We start from the raw sequence: 10,813 nt of genomic DNA on the forward strand, positions 1-10,813 counted from the left end.
GGACAACATGCTAGTTATAATATTATAATACAGATCTATAGGACAACATGCTAGATATAATATTATAACACAGATATATAGGACAACATGCTAGTTATAATATTATAACACAGATCTATAGGACAACATGCTAGTTATAATATTATAACACAAATCTATAGGACAACATGCTAGTTATAATATTATAACACAGATCTATAGGACAACATGCTAGTTATAATATTATAACACAGATATATAGGACAACATGCTAGTTATAATATTATAACACAGATCTATAGGACAACATGCTAGTTATAATATTATAATACAGATCTGGATGACATCATGCTAGTTATAATATTATAACACAGATCTATAGGACAACATGCTAGTTATAATATTATAATACAGATCTGGATGACAACATGCTAGTTATAATATTATAACACAGATCTATAGGACAACATGCTAGTTATAATATTATAATACATATCTATAGGACAACATGCTAGTTATAATATTATAACACAGATCTGGATGACAACATGCTAGTTATAATATTATAATACAGATCTATAGGACAACATGCTAGTTATAATATTATAACACAAATCTATAGGACAACATGCTATTTATAATATTATAATACAGATATATAGGACAACATGCTAGTTATAATATTATAACACAGATATATAGGACAACATGCTAGATATAATATTATAACACAGATCTATAGGACAACATGCTAGTTATAATATTATAACACAGATATATAGGACAACATGCTAGATATAATATTTTAACACAGATCTATAGGACAACATGCTAGTTATAATATTATAACACAGATATATAGGACAACATGCTAGATATAATATTATAACACAGATCTGGATGACATCATGCTAGTTATAATATTATAATACAGATCTGTATGACAACATGCTAGTTATAATATTATAACACATATCTGTATGACAACATGCTAGTTATAATATTATAACACAGATCTATAGGACAACATGCTAGTTATAATATTATAATACAGATCTGGATGACATCATGCTAGTTATAATATTATAACACAGATCTATAGGACAACATGCTAGTTATAATATTATAATACAGATCTGGATGACAACATGCTAGTTATAATATTATAACACAGATCTATAGGACAACATGCTAGTTATAATATTATAACACAAATCTATAGGACAACATGCTAGTTATAATATTATAATACAGATCTATAGGACAACATGCTAGTTATAATATTATAACACAGATCTGGATGACAACATGCTAGTTATAATATTATAATACAGATCTATAGGACAACATGCTAGTTATAATATTATAACACAAATCTATAGGACAACATGCTAGTTATAATATTATAATACAGATCTATAGGACAACATGCTAGTTATAATATTATAACACAGATCTATAGGACAACATGCTAGATATAATATTATAACACAGATCTGGATGACATCATGCTAGTTATAATATTATAATACAGATCTGTATGACAACATGCTAGTTATAATATTATAACACATATCTGGATGACAACATGCTAGTTATAATATTATAATACAGATCTATAGGACAACATGCTAGTTATAATATTATAATACAGATCTATAGGACAACATGCTAGTTATAATATTATAATACAGATCTATAGGACAACATGCTAGTTATACTATTATAATACAGATCTATAGGACAACATGCTAGTTATAATATTATAAAACAGATCTATAGGACAACATGCTAGTTATAATATTATAATACAGATCTATAGGACAACATGCTAGTTATAATATTATAACACAAATCTATAGGACAACATGCTAGTTATAATATTATAACACAGATCTATAGGACAACATGCTAGTTATAATATTATAATACAGATATATAGGACAACATGCTAGTTATAATATTATAACACAGATCTATAGGACAACATGCTAGTTATAATATAATAAAACAGATCTATAGGACAACATGCTAGTTATAATATTATAATACAGATCTATAGGACAACATACTAGTTATAATATTATAACACAGATCTGGATGACAACATGCTAGTTATAATATTATAATACAGATCTATAGGACAACATGCTAGTTATAATATTATAATACAGATCTATAGGACAACATGCTAGTTATAATATTATAATACAGATCTATGGGACAACATGCTAGTTATAATATTATAATACAGATCTGGATGACAACATGCTAGTTATAATATTATAATACAGATCTATAGGACAACATGCTAGTTATAATATTATAATACAGATCTGGATGACAACATGCTAGTTATAATATTACAACACAGATCTATAGGACAACATACTAGTTATAATATTATAACACAGATCTGGATGACAACATGCTAGTTATAATATTATAATACAGATCTATAGGACAACATGCTAGTTATAATATTATAATACAGATCTATAGGACAACATGCTAGTTATAATATTATAATACAGATCTATGGGACAACATGCTAGTTATAATATTATAATACAGATCTATGGGACAACATGCTAGTTATAATATTATAATACAGATCTGGATGACAACATGCTAGTTATAATATTATAATACAGATCTATAGGACAACATGCTAGTTATACTATTATAATACAGATCTATAGGACAACATGCTAGTTATAATATTATAAAACAGATCTATAGGACAACATGCTAGTTATAATATTATAATACAGATCTATAGGACAACATGCTAGTTATAATATTATAACACAAATCTATAGGACAACATGCTAGTTATAATATTATAACACAGATCTATAGGACAACATGCTAGTTATAATATTATAACACAGATCTATAGGACAACATGCTAGTTATAATATTATAATACAGATCTGGATGACAACATGCTAGTTATAATATTATAACACAGATCTATAGGACAACATGCTAGTTATAATATTATAATACATATCTATAGGACAACATGCTAGTTATAATATTATAACACAGATCTGGATGACAACATGCTAGTTATAATATTATAATACAGATCTATAGGACAACATGCTAGTTATAATATTATAACACAAATCTATAGGACAACATGCTATTTATAATATTATAATACAGATATATAGGACAACATGCTAGTTATAATATTATAACACAGATATATAGGACAACATGCTAGATATAATATTATAACACAGATCTATAGGACAACATGCTAGTTATAATATTATAACACAGATATATAGGACAACATGCTAGATATAATATTTTAACACAGATCTATAGGACAACATGCTAGTTATAATATTATAACACAGATATATAGGACAACATGCTAGATATAATATTATAACACAGATCTGGATGACATCATGCTAGTTATAATATTATAATACAGATCTGTATGACAACATGCTAGTTATAATATTATAACACATATCTGTATGACAACATGCTAGTTATAATATTATAACACAGATCTATAGGACAACATGCTAGTTATAATATTATAATACAGATCTGGATGACATCATGCTAGTTATAATATTATAACACAGATCTATAGGACAACATGCTAGTTATAATATTATAATACAGATCTGGATGACAACATGCTAGTTATAATATTATAACACAGATCTATAGGACAACATGCTAGTTATAATATTATAACACAAATCTATAGGACAACATGCTAGTTATAATATTATAATACAGATCTATAGGACAACATGCTAGTTATAATATTATAACACAGATCTGGATGACAACATGCTAGTTATAATATTATAATACAGATCTATAGGACAACATGCTAGTTATAATATTATAACACAAATCTATAGGACAACATGCTAGTTATAATATTATAATACAGATCTATAGGACAACATGCTAGTTATAATATTATAACACAGATCTATAGGACAACATGCTAGATATAATATTATAACACAGATCTGGATGACATCATGCTAGTTATAATATTATAATACAGATCTGTATGACAACATGCTAGTTATAATATTATAACACATATCTGGATGACAACATGCTAGTTATAATATTATAATACAGATCTATAGGACAACATGCTAGTTATAATATTATAATACAGATCTATAGGACAACATGCTAGTTATAATATTATAATACAGATCTATAGGACAACATGCTAGTTATACTATTATAATACAGATCTATAGGACAACATGCTAGTTATAATATTATAAAACAGATCTATAGGACAACATGCTAGTTATAATATTATAATACAGATCTATAGGACAACATGCTAGTTATAATATTATAACACAAATCTATAGGACAACATGCTAGTTATAATATTATAATACAGATCTATAGGACAACATGCTAGTTATAATATTATAACACAGATCTATAGGACAACATGCTAGATATAATATTATAACACAGATCTGGATGACATCATGCTAGTTATAATATTATAATACAGATCTGTATGACAACATGCTAGTTATAATATTATAACACATATCTGGATGACAACATGCTAGTTATAATATTATAATACAGATCTATAGGACAACATGCTAGTTATAATATTATAATACAGATCTATAGGACAACATGCTAGTTATAATATTATAATACAGATCTATAGGACAACATGCTAGTTATACTATTATAATACAGATCTATAGGACAACATGCTAGTTATAATATTATAAAACAGATCTATAGGACAACATGCTAGTTATAATATTATAATACAGATCTATAGGACAACATGCTAGTTATAATATTATAACACAAATCTATAGGACAACATGCTAGTTATAATATTATAACACAGATCTATAGGACAACATGCTAGTTATAATATTATAATACAGATATATAGGACAACATGCTAGTTATAATATTATAACACAGATCTATAGGACAACATGCTAGTTATAATATAATAAAACAGATCTATAGGACAACATGCTAGTTATAATATTATAATACAGATCTATAGGACAACATACTAGTTATAATATTATAACACAGATCTGGATGACAACATGCTAGTTATAATATTATAATACAGATCTATAGGACAACATGCTAGTTATAATATTATAATACAGATCTATAGGACAACATGCTAGTTATAATATTATAATACAGATCTATGGGACAACATGCTAGTTATAATATTATAATACAGATCTGGATGACAACATGCTAGTTATAATATTATAATACAGATCTATAGGACAACATGCTAGTTATAATATTATAATACAGATCTGGATGACAACATGCTAGTTATAATATTACAACACAGATCTATAGGACAACATACTAGTTATAATATTATAACACAGATCTGGATGACAACATGCTAGTTATAATATTATAATACAGATCTATAGGACAACATGCTAGTTATAATATTATAATACAGATCTATAGGACAACATGCTAGTTATAATATTATAATACAGATCTATGGGACAACATGCTAGTTATAATATTATAATACAGATCTATGGGACAACATGCTAGTTATAATATTATAATACAGATCTGGATGACAACATGCTAGTTATAATATTATAATACAGATCTATAGGACAACATGCTAGTTATACTATTATAATACAGATCTATAGGACAACATGCTAGTTATAATATTATAAAACAGATCTATAGGACAACATGCTAGTTATAATATTATAATACAGATCTATAGGACAACATGCTAGTTATAATATTATAACACAAATCTATAGGACAACATGCTAGTTATAATATTATAACACAGATCTATAGGACAACATGCTAGTTATAATATTATAACACAGATCTATAGGACAACATGCTAGTTATAATATTATAATACAGATCTGGATGACAACATGCTAGTTATAATATTATAACACAGATCTATAGGACAACATGCTAGTTATAATATTATAATACATATCTATAGGACAACATGCTAGTTATAATATTATAACACAGATCTGGATGACAACATGCTAGTTATAATATTATAATACAGATCTATAGGACAACATGCTAGTTATAATATTATAACACAAATCTATAGGACAACATGCTATTTATAATATTATAATACAGATATATAGGACAACATGCTAGTTATAATATTATAACACAGATATATAGGACAACATGCTAGATATAATATTATAACACAGATCTATAGGACAACATGCTAGTTATAATATTATAACACAGATATATAGGACAACATGCTAGATATAATATTTTAACACAGATCTATAGGACAACATGCTAGTTATAATATTATAACACAGATATATAGGACAACATGCTAGATATAATATTATAACACAGATCTGGATGACATCATGCTAGTTATAATATTATAATACAGATCTGTATGACAACATGCTAGTTATAATATTATAACACATATCTGTATGACAACATGCTAGTTATAATATTATAACACAGATCTATAGGACAACATGCTAGTTATAATATTATAATACAGATCTGGATGACATCATGCTAGTTATAATATTAACACAGATCTATAGGACAACATGCTAGTTATAATATTATAATACAGATCTGGATGACAACATGCTAGTTATAATATTATAACACAGATCTATAGGACAACATGCTAGTTATAATATTATAACACAAATCTATAGGACAACATGCTAGTTATAATATTATAATACAGATCTATAGGACAACATGCTAGTTATAATATTATAACACAGATCTGGATGACAACATGCTAGTTATAATATTATAATACAGATCTATAGGACAACATGCTAGTTATAATATTATAACACAAATCTATAGGACAACATGCTAGTTATAATATTATAATACAGATCTATAGGACAACATGCTAGTTATAATATTATAACACAGATCTATAGGACAACATGCTAGATATAATATTATAACACAGATCTGGATGACATCATGCTAGTTATAATATTATAATACAGATCTGTATGACAACATGCTAGTTATAATATTATAACACATATCTGGATGACAACATGCTAGTTATAATATTATAATACAGATCTATAGGACAACATGCTAGTTATAATATTATAATACAGATCTATAGGACAACATGCTAGTTATAATATTATAATACAGATCTATAGGACAACATGCTAGTTATACTATTATAATACAGATCTATAGGACAACATGCTAGTTATAATATTATAAAACAGATCTATAGGACAACATGCTAGTTATAATATTATAATACAGATCTATAGGACAACATGCTAGTTATAATATTATAACACAAATCTATAGGACAACATGCTAGTTATAATATTATAACACAGATCTATAGGACAACATGCTAGTTATAATATTATAATACAGATATATAGGACAACATGCTAGTTATAATATTATAACACAGATCTATAGGACAACATGCTAGTTATAATATTATAAAACAGATCTATAGGACAACATGCTAGTTATAATATTATAATACAGATCTATAGGACAACATACTAGTTATAATATTATAACACAGATCTGGATGACAACATGCTAGTTATAATATTATAATACAGATCTATAGGACAACATGCTAGTTATAATATTATAATACAGATCTATAGGACAACATGCTAGTTATAATATTATAATACAGATCTATGGGACAACATGCTAGTTATAATATTATAATACAGATCTGGATGACAACATGCTAGTTATAATATTATAATACAGATCTATAGGACAACATGCTAGTTATAATATTATAATACAGATCTGGATGACAACATGCTAGTTATAATATTACAACACAGATCTATAGGACAACATACTAGTTATAATATTATAACACAGATCTGGATGACAACATGCTAGTTATAATATTATAATACAGATCTATAGGACAACATGCTAGTTATAATATTATAATACAGATCTATAGGACAACATGCTAGTTATAATATTATAATACAGATCTATGGGACAACATGCTAGTTATAATATTATAATACAGATCTATGGGACAACATGCTAGTTATAATATTATAATACAGATCTGGATGACAACATGCTAGTTATAATATTATAATACAGATCTATAGGACAACATGCTAGTTATACTATTATAATACAGATCTATAGGACAACATGCTAGTTATAATATTATAAAACAGATCTATAGGACAACATGCTAGTTATAATATTATAATACAGATCTATAGGACAACATGCTAGTTATAATATTATAACACAAATCTATAGGACAACATGCTAGTTATAATATTATAACACAGATCTATAGGACAACATGCTAGTTATAATATTATAATACAGATATATAGGACAACATGCTAGTTATAATATTATAACACAGATCTATAGGACAACATGCTAGTTATAATATTATAAAACAGATCTATAGGACAACATGCTAGTTATAATATTATAATACAGATCTATAGGACAACATACTAGTTATAATATTATAACACAGATCTGGATGACAACATGCTAGTTATAATATTATAATACAGATCTATAGGACAACATGCTAGTTATAATATTATAATACAGATCTATAGGACAACATGCTAGTTATAATATTATAATACAGATCTATGGGACAACATGCTAGTTATAATATTATAATACAGATCTGGATGACAACATGCTAGTTATAATATTATAATACAGATCTATAGGACAACATGCTAGTTATAATATTATAATACAGATCTGGATGACAACATGCTAGTTATAATATTACAACACAGATCTATAGGACAACATACTAGTTATAATATTATAACACAGATCTGGATGACAACATGCTAGTTATAATATTATAATACAGATCTATAGGACAACATGCTAGTTATAATATTATAATACAGATCTATAGGACAACATGCTAGTTATAATATTATAATACAGATCTATGGGACAACATGCTAGTTATAATATTATAATACAGATCTATGGGACAACATGCTAGTTATAATATTATAATACAGATCTGGATGACAACATGCTAGTTATAATATTATAATACAGATCTATAGGACAACATGCTAGTTATAATATTATAATACAGATCTATAGGACAACATGCTAGTTATAATATTATAATACAGATCTATGGGACAACATGCTAGTTATAATATTATAATACAGATCTGGATGACAACATGCTAGTTATAATATTATAATACAGATCTATAGGACAACATGCTAGTTATAATATTATAATACAGATCTGGATGACAACATGCTAGTTATAATATTATAACACAGATCTATAGGACAACATGCTAGTTATAATATTATAACACAGATCTATAGGACAACATGCTAGTTATAATATTATAATACAGATCTATAGGACAACATGCTAGTTATAATATTATAACACAGATCTATAGGACAACATGCTAGTTATAATATTATAATACAGATCTATAGGACAACATGCTAGATATAATATTATAATACAGATCTATAGGACAACATGCTAGTTATAATATTATAACACAGAACTGGATGACAACATGCTAGTTATAATATTATAATACAGATCTATAGGACAACATGCTAGTTATAATATTATAATACAGATCTATAGGACAACATGCTAGTTATAATATTATAACACAGATCTATAGGACAACATGCTAGTTATAATATTATAATACAGATCTGGATGACATCATGCTAGTTATAATATTATAATACAGATCTATAGGACAACATGCTAGTTATAATATTATAATACAGATCTATAGGACAACATGCTAGTTATAATATTATAACACAGATCTATAGGACAACATGCTAGTTATAATATTATAATACAGATCTATAGGACAACATGCTTGTTATAATATTATAATACAGATCTATAGGACAACATGCTAGTTATAATATTATAACACAGAACTGGATGACAACATGCTAGTTATAATATTATAATACAGATCTATAGGACAACATGCTAGTTATAATATTATAATACAGATCTATAGGACAGCATGCTAGTTATAATATTATAACACAGATCTATAGGACAACATGCTAGTTATAATATTATAATACAGATCTGGATGACATCATGCTAGTTATAATATTATAATACAGATCTATAGGACAACATGCTAGTTATAATATTATAATACAGATCTATAGGACAACATGCTAGTTATAATATTATAATACAGATCTATAGGACAACATGCTAGTTATAATATTATAACACAGATCTATAGGACAACATGCTAGTTATAATATTATAACACAGATCTGGATGACAACATTCTAGTTATAATATTATAACACAGATCTATAGGACAACATGCTAGTTATAATATTATAATACAGATCTATAGGACAACATGCTAGTTATAATATTATAACACAGATCTGGATGACAACATGCTAGTTATAATATTATAACACAGATCTATAGGACAACATGCTAGTTATAATATTATAATACAGATCTATAGGACAACATGCTAGTTATAATATTATAACACAGATCTATAGGACAACATGCTAGTTATAATATTATAATACAGAACTGGATGACAACATGCTAGTTATAATATTATAATACAGATCTATGGGACAACATGCTAGTTATAATATTATAATACAGATCTGGATGACAACATGCTAGTTATAATATTATAACACATATCTATAGGACAACATGCTAGTTATAATATTATAATACAGATCTATAGGACAACATGCTAGT

The 10,813-nt window shown here is 26.3% G+C and overlaps 1 protein-coding gene across 1 annotated transcript in view; it reads left to right on the plus strand.

Moving 5' to 3' along the window:
- The window catches only part of fras1 (Fraser extracellular matrix complex subunit 1), a 339,766-nt gene that overhangs the window by 256,517 nt on the left and 72,436 nt on the right, over positions 1-10,813 (plus strand). The gene's annotated exons all lie outside the window — the stretch shown is intronic.

The sequence above is a fragment of the Coregonus clupeaformis genome, chromosome 18 (genome assembly GCF_020615455.1).
Source record: "Coregonus clupeaformis isolate EN_2021a chromosome 18, ASM2061545v1, whole genome shotgun sequence".
Classification (NCBI taxonomy): Eukaryota; Metazoa; Chordata; class Actinopteri; order Salmoniformes; family Salmonidae; genus Coregonus; species Coregonus clupeaformis.